Below are 21,385 nucleotides of genomic sequence, written 5' to 3'. Positions count from 1 at the left end.
CTGCCGAGGTTTGTTGTGCTGAAATCAAACCACAACAACAAATATTTGTGCGACATTACATCATACATGAAGAAAACGAGAACGTGGCAGCAGGGTTTTTGAAAGTCATCGGAGAGGAGGCATGGAGTGACTTCACAAAGTTTGAAGTGGAGAAAGCAGTGTGGTGGGAACGAGGGGCTCGTCCACATTAGAAGCTGTCACAACAATAAATACTGGGTAAGCTTGCCGCACCCCTTATAAGTTCGTATACTGGCATGGGGATTTTTGCTGGGGCTGATGAACCAGAGGAAGACAAATCCAAAACCTCATGTACCTTGTTCGAGCCTGTCGACCAATTAGATGACTATGCTAAAAGTATTAACAGTATATTACTCCAATTCCGCCGTGTCCAATTCAGAAACTATGTAAGTATTTTGACGAGTAACTCAGCATTTAGGGGTATCATATTCGTGTCACCACCCCCAGAGCGTATCTCAAAAGATGTGGCTAGTGTGTTCGCAGTCCTCGATTGGGAATCACTGGTCGTGACACTTCCCAAACATGTGGCGTTCAAAGGCCACAATGGTAACTACCTCAGCGCCCGCTTGAACGACGGACACTCATATCTGCAGTTTCAACCACCAAAATTGGAGATCAAATGCTGGGGAACCAGGTCTTCACCAATGCGGACGGGAGCATCCGCATAAAGTCCAATTCCTCGGGCAAATTGTGGAGGCTTAGTAAGGATGATTGGATCGTCACCGACTCCGATGACTCCACTAGCAACGACTGACACACCTTGTTTTGGCACATCAAGGTCGGCAACAATCTCAACAGGAACAACAATAATTTATGCACGAGGTATACCGTCACCCAAACAATCACAAGTAGTGAAAAGGATACTGTTTGTAAGGTTGTGCTGCCAGCAATGACTAGGGTGATGGTGAGGCAACTAGCAACGGTGGCCTGATGTGATGTTCCCTTCTAGACCCAGCGTGACAGTCTTACTAATAGGGAATTAATTACCAGCAACATGGAAGATGGCATCTACAATGGTGTCAATACCTTCGACTTCAAGTTCGAGACCACAGAAGAAAAGCTTTGTGACGCAGCACGAAGCTAAGAAGGATTACCAGTGTAAATCCTTGTAGAACAAAGTCTGGAGTCCACTAGTTAGATAGAAATCCCAAAAGGATAGTTTGACTAATTGATTGAAAGATTGAAAAGATGGTTACAAACGAGAAGACAAATGGCTTAAGTAAACAGATAGACTATTGTTTTGACGAATTTTTGCAAAAGATGGCTCAAGCTACTTTTGTGGGAGAATTGAACTCCTCTTCTACGACCGCATCAGAAATGAAGGTAGCGGTCATCCAAGCTACTTTTCTTTATTGCTCCCCTCTTCCTTCTTTTAATTTTATTTCAAGTGTAATAATCAAATTTTTGTCCTACATTAGACTCCTTCACTTGAAAAGAACTTGACCTCGAGTTCTCCTTGAAATGATCTTGATAGCTAGCAGATAACTTCCTTGTTAAGCAAAAATTCTTCAACTCGAGAAGCCGAACCTTCAATGTTCTTAGGTGGAATAATCATGAAGTTAATTCCATAAACAAGATTAAAATATGGCAAACGATAATCAAAATATTTTTCCTCCTCTAATTTTCTTGTTTGATCCACAATGAAATTTAACTCCAATTTATTAGATTGATGATTCTCCAAAGTCATAACTGACACGCCCTCATCCTGATTTTCTCCATACATCAGGGTAGGCACGTGCTGGCTGACACCCGAAGGTGACGCAAGCCATTTAGAATGCATGAAAATTAAAAATACGAATAAAATAATAGAAATTTAATTATAAATATTATGTAAATGAGGAACATGTTCAGAACATATAACTAACTAGAACACTAAAGAAAATAATATAAAATTGAATGAATAAAAGAATGGGTCCCACGCTGAGAGGACTCGAAAATGCGATGCGGAAGTGCCTTGACATCGGAATTGTACGTCTCATTTCTAAGTCCTGAAGGGGGCGCAAAACAAACATGAGTGGACCAAGTTGATATACATATATAATAAAACCGTTATCAACATACGAACCCCCAAAGTTTTATGAAAACAATAACATAATATGTAAAAGGTTTTTCCGAAAACCTTAGCATGCCATAAAACATATCTCGTATATAGTGTGCTAACTGTGGTATCAGTACTAGTAACAGTATCAGAACCCTTCATTTGCCAAACAGGCATATCTATCACTTGCCAAACAGGCATAACAATATCATTTGCCAAGCAGGCATATCAGTGTCATTTGCCAAACAGGCATATAGTGACCACTAGGTATGCACAAAACGTTGAACATAATCTTTCTAAAACATAGGTACATATATCTCAAAATCATCTTCATAGTATAAAGTCATCCATCATCTTTACTATAAAGAAGTGTATGAAAACATGTTCTAATTAGTATATCGTCATCCATAAGATATTCTATAAAGAACACGGGTTATAGGAAAAATAGTAATAATTCAAACTCTGATACCATTTTGTCACATCCCAGACCAACTTCGCCGTAGCACAATACTGTCCGCTTTGGGCCACGCCCTCACAGTTTTGTTTTGGGAACTCCGACGAGAACTTCCTAGTGGGTCACCCATCCTAGGATTGCTCTCACCCGAACACGCTTAACTTCGGAGTTCCAATGGAATCACAAGCCAATGAGTTCCCAAAAGACCTTGTGCTATATGGAGGTGGGCATGTACATATAAGGCACATCACCCCCTCTCTGTTGATCGATGTGGGATGTAACAATAACAATTTCAGAATCACCCATACCTTGAATTTCTTGAGTCTCCACTTGTGAGTTCTCATGTTCTGAGAGGTAGTCTTCAACATGATTCTTAAAAAGCAAAATTTCTTGTTCTTTTTCTTCCACCTTGACCTCCATGGTTTCTTGGCAAAATGAAAATTCAGTTTTCATCATTGTAGCTTCTTTTCTAATGGTTGCTTGACCCATTCTTACCAAATACAATTTGTAGAGATCAGGAAAGAATTGCTTAACAATTAGGCGCTTCAACCAACGTCAAGTTTGGATATGATTTTTAACTTGTTGTCGCGTAGACTCTTGCATTTGATCCCCACCATAAACACACGTCACCATCTAAACAAGAAGCAATCTGGGATTGGTTGTCTTGAAAAGTTTCTCTACATCCTCAACCCACAAGAGAAAACCTTTAATGCAATCACTTCCCAAGAAAATAGGAATATCTTCAACATCAACTAGAAGAGGTTGGCTCAGGGCAATTCCCCCTGCGCACACCGCATTTATTGTAACAACCTTGCGATCAACGTCGCTTAAGGTATATCTTCCCCCATGATTGATTGCATTTAGAATAGGGCAAATCCTTGCTCTGATACTAATTGACGTGTGAAATCCTGTTCCTGGATTTCACTATTGCAAACTATGTATTTACATTAAGCAGATTCTATATTATTTTTGGAAATTTAAATTATTTTTAGATTTTAATTACTTAATTACAAAGTTTGAATTTTTGAAAATAATTATTTAAATCCGTATACCTTTAGGGGTCACTCTTAATGTTTTTGAATTGAGCTTAACCCCACGAGCACATAGGCGAAGGCCATTTGTGAATCGGGACGAGAAAAGAGAAGTTACGTACGTTAGAAGTTTCTTAAATAAAATAGGGATTTAATATTTTTAGGGGTTCCTATTAATTTGGGAAGGGACCAATAAGAGGGGGGAAATCTCAAAAAAAAAAAAAAAAAAAGAAAAAAAAAGAAAGGCTAAAAGCCTGATGGCAGCAAGTGAGAAAGGAAGAAGAAGAGGTGCGGGAGAGAGATGAGGGAGTGCATTGGCTGCCCAATCAAAGAAAAAGGGGGACAGACCAATGAGAGGCAAGAGAAAGGAGAGAAATGAGAAGGAGAGGAACTCTTCCAGATCCCCTTGACCCGGTTTCCCCTATGACCAGACCCAGTCGCTGCAAGGTAATCCCGACACCTTTTACGGAAATTTTCCTGTAAATTGAAGCCACCCACCCCCTAGAATCAACCTAGCTACCTCTCCTATTCCAATTCCACTAGAAAACCAACGGAAATTGGATTCAATTTTGTGAAAAACCTACAGTAGGTGCGATGAGTTCGTGGCTGCAATTCCTAAAATCCTAAAGCTAAATCCTTCAATTACCACCACCAAAACACTTCTCCAGAGGCTAGGAACAAAGCCCAAACAGGTTTAGGGGCAGCAGAGCACCAGAGGTGACAGATCAAGGCACACCCTTTTTAGGGTTTCCGACGAGTCGGGGCGGTGCGTGGCGGCGTCACGTGGGCTGAGACCCCACCTGACCATCCTAGGAAAATTTTGATGCCCCAATTTCATATTTGACATTTTTTAAGTGAAATTCTGAGTTTTTAATATAGTTTCGTAGTTGACCATCTAGCTGGCCGTCACAGGGTCATTATATGAATTGATGATCTGACCGTTGGATCGGCACCAAACTTAAATATGTAATAGTAAATAATATTTGAGTACATTAGGAACTTACATATTGGGAATTTGACATAAGGATCTTCCTGAATTGGATTTCTAAGTTCGTAAAATCAAACGTTGACCGCCACTTGAATTTGCGATTGGCGGAGATCCAACTGCTGTATTATAATGAAATTTTAGTATGTTGTTCTAGAAGAGTAGTGAGACTCTTGGGAAGTTACGGATTATAAATCTGATAGGCGAATCTTTGGTTTAGATTACTAGGATTATAGACCCTACTGTTGACAGAGACTTGACTTTTGGTTAATATGTTACGAATTGATTAAATATTAAAATCAACATTACTAGAGACTATGTGGGGCTTAGTGGGCCTATATTGGTTAGTGAGTTATCCCAGTTAATATATATACCTTGGTTCACGTATATGGGATGTCTTATTGTTATATATATGTGTAGTTATTTTCTTGATAACAAGAATGATATGTATGATATAGAAGTATCATGTAGAACTTATATGCTTGTGTGACAAGTTAGTTAATGACCATGAAAAGTTGATAGTGCAGGTGCCTACGTTGTAACTTATAGGGGTTGAGGTATGAGTAGGTTGTGTGTTAAATTTACTGCACCATGTAGCAGTGGTCCTGCTTGGTATATCCGCGATGGGGGACCATGCGTATTTCAAGGGTGATCATGCTTGGTATATCCACGATGGGGGACTATACGTATTCTTAGAGTGATCAAGCTTGGTATATCCATGATCACTACCTAGAGCTATAGGATACAGTCCTGCTTGGTATATCCGCGATGGGGGACTGTTAGGGGTGATCATACTTGGTACATCCACGATGGGTGATCACTGCCTACATTATTAGACTACGCATGTGGTCTGCTTGGTATATCTGCGATGGGGACCATACATATTCTAGGAGTAATCATGATTGGTATATCCGCGATGGGTGATCACTACCTAGAGCTAGGATATGGTCTTGCTTGGTACATCTACGATGGGGGACCATACTTATTTCAAGGGTGATCATGCTTGGTATATCTGTGATGGGTGATCACTGCCTGCACGATGAGATTATGCCTATGGTTCTGCTTGGTATATCCGCAATGGGAGACCATACACATTCTAGGGGTGATGAGGATTAGTTGTACTTAGTACATTTTGATCAGTGATCATATTTTGGTTGGATTCCGTTGAGTGGTCCAGAATCTTTACTCTTGCTCATTTCCACAAGCTTAGCCTGACCCTAGATTTGAGTGAGTAGGAATTGTTCACAGTAGATGTTATGTTTATAAATTAGAATTATCATGTTATTACTTGGAATCCTGAAGGAAGATTTATGAAAAACAAGTTCATTTGAGCAACATCAACAACATGCAATTAACAATTAAAAGGCGGAATCATGTTTATATGCACTCAAAAACAAAACTTAACCCATGAACTTCAAAGCCTAGTAGATAGGTGAACCAAGACTCAACTCAAAACAAAGTGAGTTGAGAAATCAATACCTTTGTAGATTCCTCTTTGCATAAGCAAAGGCTAATCACCCAAAGAGAGGGCCTTCATTCCTTGCATCTTAGATCCATGGATTTGGATGGATGAAAAGGTTTCTCCAAGTTCCCAAAATTGAGAACCTCTAATGATTCATCACCAAGGCATAATGAAGAAGAAATGAGTGACCTTGGAGGAGTTTGATTGCTAGATGATCCCTCAAAGGTGGCCGAAATTTTAGAGAGAAAGGAGAGCTTGTGTTCTCATCCTTTCCCCAAAAATAACCCTTAGTAAATTTTAGGCTATAAAGTCCTTTATATAGTCCCCTCAAATAAGTGACCTAATGGACCAAAAGCCCTATTCTTTTACACATGGCCGGCCTATAGGTTTATTGGGCTTTCAAGCCCTTTGTTTATTCAAGTTGTCATACAACTGAGTTAATGGGCTTGACATTCAAATCCCATTGGGCCTTGCGGCCCAAAACTAACCCAAGGTCTTTAACGAACTTATTCGTTTGATTAATTAACATATTAATTAATCCTAGCCTTAGATAAATAATTAAACCATTTAATTATTCTTACTCATCTCCGTTGTTTCTTCAAACTCTACCTTACTCGGTGAACAATCCATTAGGTTCCTTTTAGCGAGGCAGTGGGCGATTAAAACTCTTTCTAATCGATTGTGAATTGAAACTTACTTTCAACTCTCCCGTTAGTGATAATACACTTTTAGGGCTTCCACAAACCATGGTTGACGCCTAGCAGCATGTCATGGTTACCCAAGCTAATCAGAAGAGGTGGAGAACCTATTCAGTTTTAGGATTACAAATGCAATACGGTCTTTCTCTAATACAATACTCTTGACCACATTGTTTGGTTTGATAGTTTATTCATGTCTACTATCCAATGTGAGTCTTGTGCTTATATGATTACCTTGAATGTGATTTGGAACACATTCCTAAATCTCATTCATACTTTGGCCAAAGATTCTCAATCATATCATAGAGTATTCTCCCTCAAACAGTTTGAAGGTTAGAGATCCCTTGTTGCGCATTCACTTGCCTCCATGGCTAAGTGGCTTAACCCCAACGATGCCATGGACACCCTCCTGATGGAGTGACTTTGACATAATCAAAGATTAAGGACCTAACCACAAGACAACCGTGATGCCTCAGGTCAAAAGACTAATTTGCATTATCCCAACCATGAGTTCTCATGTAACATGAATATGAGAACTCCTCGTTGATCGTGTTCAGTGAACTCATTCTCTATTGAGCACCTACGTACTTGTCTTGATGTCACACACACCAATGACTCGAGACTAGTCACTCTCCCTGAGAGAAGACATAGCACGTACTGATCTTAACGGACTGTCAATGCCCAATTGACAATCCTATGATCAGGAACGTTTAGGATGTGTCAACGAAAGAATGGTCTCATGAATCTAACTTCTTTAGATCGCATTCTTCCAATCACATATTCCTTGGACTTATCGTTTAAGCATATAACATTTATATGAGACGGCTCAAACAATAATCTTTGCCCTTTACATTAAACTAGATTAGTTTAACATGTGAAATGTCCATAAAGTATCATCATATGATTGGTTTTAGGGCACATTTCCAACAATCTCCCACTTGCACTAGAGCCAATCAGCTTAGTCATCAGTGATGATACCTCTTCTGTAGTCATTTCATAAATGGCTGAGTAGTAGGCCTAGACAATGGATATCTATATGTTATCCATAGAAGCAACCTTGAGAATAACGACGTCACCATTATACATGATTCTCAATCATGTGGTTCAGTCTCTCATTCGAGTTCGGACCTTGATGAGACCTTGATTCCCTGGCTTGAGCTATCGCCCCATTAGTGTCATACACTTTCTGGTTGGAATCGAATGGAGAGTTCATAAATGAACTTTCCCATCCAAACAACAATGTTGTAAGCTTCTATATGGCAATATATTTTGCATACATGATGGAACACATTAAAGTCATTTACTTTTAACGTTTCCACCCAAATATCTCTTTAGTCATAATAAAGAGATATCTCATTATCACTTCATTCATAATGAAGAGATATTCTATGATGGATTAGATTCATAATCTAATACATTTACGCTTCCATTACATTACTCTAATTCTTCCTCATTCTTGAGGAATCCATCCTTAGTATTTCTTAAATACCTAAGGATTCACTTGACAGTTGCCATGGTTCTGATCCTGGGCTTGCACTGATATCATCTTGTACCGTTCTAGGTACAACTTATATCAATGTTTTCATACAATATGAAATACATAAATCACCTTTCTGCGTATGCATAAAGGATTCTATTTACGCATTATTTCTTTGGGAGTCAAAGGGTACATTCCCTTTGAGAAGAACAACTTCCTAGTCTCACTAGAATTGTCATTCTAATTGAAGTTTATCATCATATGAGAAACTTCCTAGCATCTCTTGTCTATTTTAGGGATTGATATAATCCAATTATATCTTGAAATCTATCATTATAGATTTCCATCCCATGTATATAGACTATGTCTCCCATATACATTCTATCATTATAGAATGTTTAAAGTCATAACTTTAACGATGAAGAATTCCTTTCATTTTCAAAATTAATATATATCATGTATATATATTCAAATTTAGGAATATGATTAACTCCCACTAACCTTTTGTAAACCTAGTAAACAAAAGATTCATTTACATCTTTATGAGAAATCAAACGATTTGATCCTTTTTCTCATAAGATGCTTATAGCTCCCACTAATTTTTGTAGTCACCTTAAGCTACCAATTAGCTGTGAAGGTTTCATTATTTCGGGTCAAATGGTACTTTACCATTTCCTTGAGTATATATCGTATATACACCCAATGTAGTCATAAGGATTTTCATTCTTATTTCTTTCGAATTAAGAGGTGCAACTCTATGACATAGTCATAAAGTTCAAACCATTCAACTGAGACGGTTTATAAATCCTTCTGGACTACCTTGGAGCTTGTGGTATAGGAACTAGGTTGTCTTAGAAGTATATATCATATATATATGGGTAATTGATAATGTCCAACGAACTAAATCTTATTCATGTTCGTTCTTCTCCTAATGGAGAAATACATTATCTTATGATGCTATTTTCCTTGATATCTTTCAAGGAAACTCATCTAAAATGTTACTTTTCCTTGGATCAAATCTAAGGAGGTAAATTCTTTAGACGTCTTACTCATCAACTTACATTTCTTGAATTCTTTGAAACCTTTTGCAAAGTATTCGGACTTGTGTTTATTCAAAGTAAACTATAGTCCAACCGAGAGCGATCTTCGGTGAATGTCATACAACATGAGTAGTATTATGTTGTGGACAAGTGCCACTAACATCTAAGTGAATTATCCTTAACAACTTTGTGATTCTTTCTTCTTTCCAAAAGAATAAAGATTCGAACATTTCGCCTCTATACAATATAACAAGAAGGTATTGGATCCGGGTCTAACGATCCAATGCATCCATCTATTACCAACTCGTAATTTATGTTTTAGAGGTATCACAACTCAGTTGGGATTAGTCACTACCTTGCAACCTTTTGGGTTTTAAGCATCGTTATATTCTTAAACAGTTAACACTACCACATCATCTCTACTATAGAGACAACCAATTAAATTACAATAATCTAATTATTGATTAATAAAGAACAATGTTTTGTCAAACAAAACATTCATCCATCTCTACTATAGTGACGGATTTAAGTTCCTTAAAATTGGAATGTAAAGACAATCTTTAGTATTTTCCAATTTCTTTGGTAGTTCATATGAGGAAATAAGTACAATCCGCTTTCGCAGAGATCTATATTTTATTCATTTTCCGAATGTGAAGTACTTTCTCTTCTCTCATTAATCTTCTACTTCTTATTAGCACACTTTTACAACAATTGTAAAACATAGTTACTAATACAGAATCATGCATTCAAGTAGAAGAACCAACTGTTATGAACTTTTCAAGAACATTTTACAATACCTTCGAAAGGTGTGTTCTTGACACTTGCAAGACATTTCTTGCAAATACCCGTTCCAATGTCCATCCTTTCATAAAGAAAGTTTGTTCCCTTGGAGTTATTTTGCCTTCTTCATTTGACTTCCCTTTTGATTACAATAGTCATGGTCCCTAAACTCCCACTATCTCTCTTGAAACTCATTTCAAATGTGTTATACACATCAAACGATTTGGAGAGCGTGCGGTTATTGTTCACTATATAGTTTACAATAAACTTAGTGAACCATTAGGATAGGGACACAAAGGTGAAGTCCTTGCCTAGTTTCCGTCTCGTTAAGTGGTTTAACACTTCAACACTCAATGATTCAAAATCATCATAAGTCCATATAAATGGACTATTTTTGTCAACCAACCATTATGTTCTAAACATAATAACAAACTTTCAAGAGTTGTTCAAGGCAACTCTCATTTCTTCATACAACAATTTGTAAGTGAAGAATCATGGCACATAAAGTGTCCATGCTCTTGTGCTTACTTCTCAAGTTCCTTGTTCGTGTAACAAAGAGACAAGCACTAAAGTTTGTGTTGATTAAGGGTTGTTCAAATCAACTCTTATTTCTTCATACAACAATTTGTATTTGAAGAATTATGACATTAAAAGTGTTGTCCTTCTCATGTTAGACTTATCTAACATATTCTTCCAATGATACATTATCAATAGGAAGATTGTGAGGATGAGACTACTTAGTTACATCTACAAGCCATTAAAGACAATCTATGGGATTGTAGAACTAAGTCCGGAAATTAAAGCATTCGGCTTTTCTTTGTCAAGTTTTGGATAGCGTTTGCAAATATATTGGTAAACAAATATATAACGAATATAAATTGATTGATTTTAAGCCATTTGATTCGGGTCTTTAAATCAAATAGCACCACCCACTATTTTTGGCAAATTCCATATCCCTCATCGGAATTCGAGAGTTTTGTTGAACTCTTAGCAGGGTATGGGAGACTCACTATTACCAAGCCCACCTCACGATGATACGATATCGGCTAGCATTAATAATAATGAGAGAGTACGCTTACTCATTTGCATCTCTTGCAAGTACCCATCTTATTTGGCCTCTAGAGAATGTTGCCTCACAATGATATGATATCGGCGCCATTGCACTTAGTTAAGTTATTCCCACCATGCTTAATTCATGAAGGGGTTCAAGAATAGCCTCACAATGATATGATATTGGCCATCCTCGTTGCCTACACTCACCTCATCATATGCATATAGACTCCTCCTGAATGTAAGCATGCACTTTGTACTCCCCCATGATAGGGTGAAGCTGATGTACAAGTCACAAACGATTGGAGCCCACCACGGTGGAAGGCCACGAAGAGATATTCAAAGCATCTCTCGCTTATCAACTTAATATTGATTTGGTTGAGGGTTTTTAGGTCTCATCACATATAAACATACATTTTAATCCAATTAAAACATTTTGGTCCTATTACAACTATTGGTCCATATGATTGATTTAGTAGTATATAATACTCCCACTATGCTTTTAAAACGGTTTTTAAAGCAAGACTATATGGTACTACTAACATAAGATTTGCATTCATTGATGGACTATATAGTTGCCTTAGGGCCTTAGGATGACTATGAACCTTTGATTCGATTCAACACGAGCCTAGTGTTGAATCTCGGTCTAGGGATGGTGATTGATTTTAGTTACGCGTTTAATCACATTAAGGCGTGTTGTCTTATTGGGCGTTGGACCCAACTACTCCAATTTCATGCATATCGAATAAAACAAGAAAGGAGTACTTCAAAGTAAATAAGAGCTTATGCTCTTTTACAACAATTGATCAAATCAAATTACTTTAAAGTAAAGAAGAGCTTATGCTCTTTTACAACAATTGATCATATCAAATTACAACCAAAATTTAATCTACACATTCCCATGGTTTAAACAAATTTGAAACGGCCTTTCACATAGCTCAATTATCGTAGGCTAAGGTTCATAATCACCATTTCTTTAATTAATTAACGCTTTAACTAATTAAACTTGAATGCAACATTTTCATTTGGTTTTTGTATCCATAGAATTGATTTAAATGGAGCTAAATGAAATGAAAATCCAATTCTCATTTAAAGAGACAAAACAATTTTGTTCTCTACCTAATTTGGGCCAAAATGCTATGACCTCAACTTTTGGGCCATTTTGCAAAACTTAAACTTTTGGGATCACTTTGTAAAAACACAAAAGTCCACTACTTCATGTAATTACAACTAGAACCCAAAAATTTCCACAAAAGCTAAAACTTCATTAAAGGAGCAAAACAATTTGTCCTTTTAGTGATTTTGGACCTTTACGTAAAAACGTAAACTTTTGGGTCAAAGTACAAATACACAAAAGTATCAAAACTTTATGTAATTGCATGAAAGCCCCACAAAGACCCTAATTGAGTAGGGTGGCCAGCCATTGAACAAAGTATTAAAAAAAATTTCAAAGTTTTTGTAAGTGGGATGTGTGAAATGGAATAAATCATTACACACCAACCCACTAAAATTTCTTTAATTTTTCAAAATAAATATCTAATATATTTAAACATAAGAAATATTTCAAAACAAAAACTTTATGAAATAAATCAAAACTTTGAATCAAAACACCAAACCTTTTGTTCTTGGCAAGAACATACCAAGAACAATGAAGAACATTCATGAAAACCCATAAGAGCTCCATGAACATTCTTCACCCAAAAACATACCAAAACCACTCAAACTTAAGGGAAATAACATACAACCATACTAGGGTACATAGGGGTTCCAAAAGTCACTTTAAAACACTTTTAACAAGTCAAACAAGAACCCAAAAATCCACCCTTTGGATTTGGCCGAATTTCCCCAAAAACATGGCACCAAATTTTAGCTCCAAAATTCATGCTCATATGAACTACATCTACAACATTTGAGATGACAAATTTTCTAACAAAATTTACATTCAAAGAAGCAAGAATAAAGCTTGTAACAATTACAACATTCAAATCACAAACTATGAACTACAAAACCCAAAAGGATTCACCAACTACTAGACTTAGGCTCTTGATACCACTTGAAGGAAGATTTATGAAAAACAAGTTCATTTGAGCAACATCAACAACATGCAATTAACAATTAAAAGACGGAATCATGTTTATATGCACTCAAAAACAAAACTTAACCCATGAACTTCAAAGCCTAGTAGATAGGTGAACCAAGACTCAACTCAAAACAAAGTGAGTTGAGAAATCAATACCTTTGTAGATTCCTCTTTGCATAAGCAAAGGCTAATCACCCAAAGAGAGGGCCTTCATTCCTTGCATCTTAGATCCATGGATTTGGATGGATGAAAAGGTTTCTCCAAGTTCCCAAAATTGAGAACCTCTAATGATTCATCACCAAGGCATAATGAAGAAGAAATGAGTGACCTTGGAGGAGTTTGATTGCTAGATGATCCCTCAAAGGTGGCCGAAATTTTAGAGAGAAAGGAGAGCTTGTGTTCTCATCCTTTCCCCAAAAATAACCCTTAGTAAATTTTAGGCTATAAAGTCCTTTATATAGTCCCTTCAAATAAGTGACCTAATGGACCAAAAGCCCTATTCTTTTACACATGGCCGGCCTATAGGTTTATTGGGCTTTCAAGCCCTTTGTTTATTCAAGTTGTCATACAACTAAGTTAATGGGCTTGACATTCAAATCCCATTGGGCCTTGCGGCCCAAAACTAACCCGAGGTCTTTAACGAACTTATTCGTTTGATTAATTAACATATTAATTAATCCTAACCTTAGATAAATAATTAAACCATTTAATTATTCTTACTCATCTCCGTTGTTTCTTCAAACTCTACCTTACTCGGTGAACGATCCATTAGGTTCCTTTTAGCAAGGCAGTGGGCGATTAAAACTCTTTCTAATCGATTGTGAATTGAAACTTACTTTCAATTCTCCCGTTAGTGATAATACACTTTTAGGGCTTCCACAAACCATGGTTGACGCCTAGCAGCATGTCATGGTTACCCAAGCTAATCAGAAGAGGTGGAGAACCTATTCAGTTTTAGGATTACAAATGCAATACGGTCTTTCTCTAATACAATACTCTTGACCACATTGTTTGGTTTGATAGTTTATTCATGTCTACTATCCAATGTGAGTCTTGTGCTTATATGATTACCTTGAATGTGATTTGGAACACATTCCTAAATCTCATTCATACTTTGGCCAAAGATTCTCAATCATATCATAGAGTATTCTCCCTCAAACAGTTTGAAGGTTAGAGATCCCTTGTTGCGCATTCACTTGCCTCCATGGCTAAGTGGCTTAACCCCAACGATGCCATGGACACCCTCCTGATGGAGTGACTTTGACATAATCAAAGATTAAGGACCTAACCACAAGACAACTGTGATGCCTCAGGTCAAAAGACTAATTTGCATTATCCCAACCATGAGTTCTCATGTAACATGAATATGAGAACTCCTCATTGATCGTGTTCAGTGAACTCATTCTCTATTGAGCACCTACGTACTTGTCTTGATGTCACACACACCAATGACTCGAGACTAGTCACTCTCCCTGAGAGAAGACATAGCACGTACTGATCTTAACGGACTGTCAATGCCCAATTGACAATCCTATGATCAGGAACGTTTAGGATGTGTCAACGAAAGAATGGTCTCATGAATCTAACTTCTTTAGATCGCATTCTTCCAATCACATATTCCTTGGACTTATCGTTTAAGCATATAACATTTATATGAGACGGCTCAAACAATAATCTTTGCCCTTTACATTAAACTAGATTAGTTTAACATGTGAAATGTCCATAAAGTATCATCATATGATTGATTTTAGGGCACATTTCCAACAAATCCATGTAGGGAATTATGTAGAATTCATTTATTAAATTTTGTGCGTTGAAATGCGATCTTATTGATGGATTAATGTAGTTAAATGTTAATATGGTGCATCTCTGATTCTTAGGATTGATTAATTGGTGTGATTGTGGAATGATGTTGGATATGATTGTTATTATTATAATTAGACTCGTTGACCAATGTGGCTAGAGAATAACATTGTGCTTCGTTGACTGTTCTTTGAGATGTTGCATACTATGAATTGTGGAATGATGTTGGATATGATTGTTATTATTATAATTAGACTCGTTGACCAATGTGGCTAAAGAATAACATTGTGCTTCGTTGACTGTTCTTTGAGATGTTGCATACTATGAATTGCGGTATTATGTGAAACATAGTGATTTATATGATGGGTGAATTTGAAATCTTGATGGTCACGTGGGTTTGTTATGTAGCCCTGAATCTAGTAATTTCATGCTTGTCAAGTTCTAATGATTGATTGAGAAATGTTATGCCTTTCGGCTTGAACAGACTGTGATATACGTCGAATTGTAGTGAATGGTGAACTATGAATGGCTTGATCCCTTTTAGGATACGTAGGCAGTCTAACGAGATGGTTAGATGTAGCCATAAAGCATACGAAAATTACTACACAATTCGAATCTTTAATTATGCTTTGTACATATCCCGGAGGCGGGATCTGTTGGATATACGGATATTTGGTGACATCACGTGTCGATCTTGGACGTATGTTGGGATTAGGGCGTGACATGACGTAGCACGAAGCTAAGAAGGATTATCGGCGTAAATCCTTGTACAACAAAGTCTAGAGTCCACCAGTTAGATAGAAATCCCAAAAGGATAATTTGATTAATTGATTGAAAGATTGAAAAGATGATTACAAATTAGAAGCCAAATGGCTTAAGTAAGCAGATTACAATCCCTTGGGGCATCTCAAAAGACTTAGGTAATTAAGATGAAAATGAAAAGACAAATAATAAATCCCTTGAATTACCAATTCTCCAATCACTTTTCTTTATTGCTTCCCGCTTCTTTCTTTTAATTTTATTGCAAGCAAATAATCAAATTATTGTCCTACCTCACTTTGACATCAATTCCACACTAGCTACTACACTGCAGAGTCTGCACCTGCAAACAGTCTCTAATAATTAATAGTATTGAGTGAGCATTTATCCAAAGGAATCTCCAATTTTTGGTAAAAATTGTAGTTATGGGACCCATTATACATCAAACTTCAAATATTCGAACTGTCTATTTTTTTAAGTCTTCATTCATAGATCATCCTTGCTAAAAATCAATTCAATTTGAAACCATTTACTTATTTGATTGTCATGATGAAATTTCAATGTTTTTAAGAACATAGTGTTGGTCAATTTCTTTGTGTTCAATTAGATGTCTCAAACATTTTTGATTTGGCTAATATTTTGGAAGGATGATATATAAAGTGAAACTTGAAAAATAAAAGTTCAGATCATTGAAATTCGATGTGGAGTGGGCCCCACAACTAGTCTCAATTTTTTGCCAAAAAAATGGGATCCCTTTTGATAAAAGGCATGCTTGAAATATATGTTTTAAGTACTACTACACACGTCGTGTATGTTTTAAGTTATTGTGGTTTAAATGTTCTTGTGATCCATGGCCGGTGCATTCTTATGCCAGTCAGGCAATTGTGCCAACACGATGGAGTTGATGGGCAATCCAATTGACTCCCTCCCCACCCCACCCCACCTCCCCCAACCCCACCCCAAACAAAGTCCTCCTGCCTAGTCAGGTAATTGGGCTCCAGGCAAGCCCGATGAAAAAGTCAGACAATAATCCACTGGCTCAGCACCTTGTCTATGTGACGCAAAGGTGTCGTCATTGTGACGCCAGCCACAATATAAATTATAAAAAAAATATTATAAATAATTAATTAAAAATATAAAAACTTATAATTTTTTTTTTCCTGTAAATACCTAATCATGTTCTTCCACCTTACACTATATTTCAATATTTTCAAATACTTTCAATCAATCTTTTATTATTATCCAAAATTAAAAATAAAATTTTTATTATTTTATAAAATAAAAATATTAATATATTAATACGAATTGTCTGAGCTATTCAGTTTAGCAGTGGAGATGCACTTGGACAGTTACTGTTCATTTAAAGGGATTGAGTTGCCTATTGCCTAAGAGCCTAGCAACGCTGAAACTGCTTTAAGAGTGCTACAAAGACAGTTGAAAGATGGGAGTTCGTTTCTTATTTAGCCCTAGAACTTAACCTAATTAAAGACTACAGCTGCATTCATGTTTTCTTAACTATCATTATTCTTTTTTGATCCTGGGATCTTAATTAGTCAACAACTTTAACTCATAAAACATCAAACACTAGCTAAATTAACAAAATACTATATAGATCGCTAGTTGTTAAATGTTGGTGTTAATATTTGATATAAAACTTTTGTACGGAAACATTGAATCAACGTCTGCAAGAAAATAATGTTGTTGAAATTATTAACCCAAACAATATCTGTATTTTACTTCGTGGGATGGTAGATTACAAATGTGTCCGGACAAGGAATATATAGAGAGGGTGGGGATTGTTGCTCAACGAGTAGTTTTAGATTATAATATTACCTTATATTACTATGGTGTATTTGTTGCACAGAACCATCTTGGACTGGACTAGCTTAAGGACTAAGCTGAATTGGTTTAGACTAGACTAAGCTGAACTAACTTAATGATGCGTTTGGTGCAGTGTCGGACTAAGAAACTGGATAATAACAGATTCTAATATAATTATTTAATCCAATATATATTAATATTTTATTATTTAATCTATTTAATCTATTTTTCTTTGTTCTAAATTCTCTTCTTCTCTCTCGAAAATTCATTCCACACCTATAGATCATTTACACAATTGCTTGGAAAATCAAATATCAATTCCAAATCACATCAAAAGCAGTTCGAAATCAAAACCCAATTTAAATCAAAACCAAATGAAAACAAGAATCCTAAGTCGCTGCCATTGGCGAAGAACACACCGCTGTCATCCTTAATCCAGCCAATGTCTTTATCGTCGTCGTAGGCTCCGGCATTTTTGGCCTCCCATATTCCTTCAAGCGCACTGGGTGGCTCACCCACAACTGGGTTCACAAGATCCCGTCAATCGTGCAAAGCCGACAAGTCCGAGGTTGAGTTTGAAGCACAGCAAAGCAGACGGCTAGAGTTGGACGGACGACGGTAAGAGCGGGATCTTCCTCAGTTCGAAATTATGGGTTCAGGGTGAGGAGAAAGGCAGAGAGTGGTGGTGTGATCTCACTAGAGTTGGCGAGTTATGGTGTGATGGTGGCTGTTAATTCTCAAGAGAACAAAGAGCAGAGAGAGGATGAGAGGGAGCATACGAAGACGAAGCAGACGAGGTCTTAGCATTCCCATGGGTATTGGGAGGTCTTGCTAAGAACTCCTAATGAAGGAGTTTGTCTATGCGAGTCCCCTTTAATCTCGTTAACCACAAAACCACTATGGAACGAACATAGGACTAGACTAATAGTTAGTCTAGTCTAGTCTAGTCCAATGACACTTAGTGAGGGCAAACAAACACCCCCCTAAAGCCTAGCAGGATTCAAATAATCCATTTAATTTGTTTCTAAGTATTTATTGATTTAATTCATAAAATTAGTTGCTTACATGCATGTGAAGTTGTGTACTACAGTGAATTGAACTCGTACTCTGTAGTGATAAATTGGGAAATGGGAGACTTTGGATTCGGTCCCTAGTCATTAATACTCTCTAACTAAAACCTTAATGGTATTCAATTTTTGATCAAAGTCACTTGATTTTGAAAACCTCATTATATCAATATTAATATGTATATTTCTATATGTTTGACATTTATGAGATTTATAATCCTATATTGTGTGTGTGTGTGTGTGTGTGTATGACACACCCTGACTGAAATCAAGGCATGTTGGTCGTCACGTGACAGTGACGTAACCATGTGCACAGTGTGGAAGCGATAAAGAAATAGAGAAATATGAGATGATAAAAACCAACTACCAAAGTACTAGCAAGAAAATAAGTGTGAAATACACAACCAGAGCATAAGTAGCCTAGTGTCAATCCAGCTAGATAAGTACTAATTAAATAACACTCAAAGATAATCTTACATTGGTAGTCTGTCAGAACTGCCTTGAAGCCATCGCAAGCCAGCAACGAGAATTCCTACCTAGAACCTGGAGGGGCGCAAAACAAAAAGTGTGAGTGGGCAAAAACAAAGCTTTTCCAAATCATTTCATTTCTGAAAAGTTCTAACCCCTTGCCGTAAAACCTGTATAACTTTCCCAGAAAATAGAATATATAAACATATATCAAACCTGGCTCTAATACCAAATTGTCACATCCCCGCCCGGGCCCCCACCACATCCCGAGCTCGACTCCACCGTAGCACGATATTGTCCGTTTTGGGCCTCGACCATGCTCTCACGGTTTTGTTTCTGGGAACTCACACGAGAACTTCCCAGTGGGTCCCCCATCCTGAGAATGCTCTCGCGCGCTACTCGCTTAACTTCGGAGTTCCTACGGAACCCGAAGCCAGTGAGCTCCCAAAAGGCTTCATACTAGGTAGAGATGATAATATACATATAAGGATCACTCCCCTAGGCGATGGCATGCTTATGCAAGAAGGGAGAATGTATGTGCTGAATAATATGGAATTAAAGAAAGAAATTTTGGATGAAGCACATATTTCGGCATATGCAATGCATCCTAGAGGTACTAAAATGTATCATACCATTCGACTATTTTATTATTGGTCGGGTATGAAGAGAGAGATTGCTGAGTATGTGAGTAGGTGTGCCGACGAGGACGTCGGGCCCCTAAAGGGGGTGGATTGTAACATCCCACATCGCCCAAGGGAGTGATCCTTATATGTATATTCTCATCTTTACCTATCATGAGGCCTTTTGGGAGTTCACTGGCTTCAGGTTCTATAGGAACTCCGAATGTAAGCGAGTAGCGCGCGAGAGCATTCCCAGGATGGGTGACCCACTGCGAAGTTCTCGTGTGAGTTCTCAGAAACAAAACTGTGAGGGCGTGGTCGGGGCCCAAAGCGGACAATATCGTGCTACGGTGGAGTCGAGGCCGGGATGTGGTGGGGGCCTGGGCGGGGATGTGACAATATATATGTGGCATATAAATCCTAGATTTAAAGTCCCTCGTTATATTACAATGTAATAATATGAAACGGCTATAGGAAAAAGTTTTCAAAAATTTTAATTGAATAAATGAATAAAAACAATGTACTAATATGAAATCATAAATAGCAAAAGAATGTATCCATAGTGTTAAAAAATTGTAAATAAGCTATATGGTAATGTACCCAAAAATTCATATGGATACATTATTTTGATTGAAATTTTATTATACCAAAATCTTAGAATAAATTTATTCATTTGAATATTTTACTTAAAAGACAAAATATTAAATTTTAGTATTAATTCCTCCCTATAATCTTTCAAAGAGTGATAATTCTTCTTACACTTTTCAGATTTTTCAGTTTTTCACAAAATAAAATGTTTTATTTTATATTTTTAAATAAGAGTACATTTGAAATTGAAAAAGGGATACATTTATAGATTTTACATTAAAAAAATGGTACATTTACAAAAAAAAAAAAAAAAAAAAAAAAAAAAAAAAAGAGGGTACATTTTACATATAAAGAAGTGGTACATTTATAAAGTAAAATGGGTACATTATAGATAAATTATGGGAACAAATAATTTATAAAAAAAAAAATTAAAAAAAAAAAAACTAGACTACAAATAAATCTTTTAAAGAAAAGGGCAAAAAAAGAAATTAATATATGGGTATAATTTAAAACTAAATAGAAATTTAGTACAAATTAAAAAAAAAAGGTTGCAAATTAAAATTGGGTACAAACTAAAAATAAAAATATATGATACAAAGTTTTGCCATAAATATAAATATACCAAATGTAACATTTATAATACTAAATTAATATATTTTAGAAAATTATTTAATTATGCTAATATGTGAATATTTTATTATTGAAATAATGACATTCATTAAAACCCAAGGATCTTGATAAAAAAAATTGCAAATAAATAAGGTTTTAATCAATAGAATAGAAGAAAGAGGAATGAGAACCTAATTTTTCCTTGGGAAATCTAACACCACCAAGACATTGCGCTTGTTGAGAGCTTTCCATAGACACCAAGATCACTCAAAACAGAGATCTGATGGAGGAGAAATGACCAGGTCAACCAACCGGGTCGGCGACCCGATTGCCCCCTAAAACGGGTCTGCAATTAGACTTCCCTTTTTTGAAGCTTTTGGAACTTTCCCGAAGTTTCCCTCAATTTATAGCACTCTTACCAAAATGCTGTCCAATTTAAAACGCTTCTACTTTTTTCGTTCTAACTCAGAATTAGGATCTGTTTGCGCTTGCACGCTCATGGGATCAAGATCTAATAACAAACTCAAGAGTTGACAC

Source organism: Pyrus communis, chromosome 3 (genome assembly GCF_963583255.1).
Source record: "Pyrus communis chromosome 3, drPyrComm1.1, whole genome shotgun sequence".
Taxonomy (NCBI): domain Eukaryota; kingdom Viridiplantae; phylum Streptophyta; class Magnoliopsida; order Rosales; family Rosaceae; genus Pyrus; species Pyrus communis.
Note: the sequence above shows the minus strand (reverse complement) of the source record.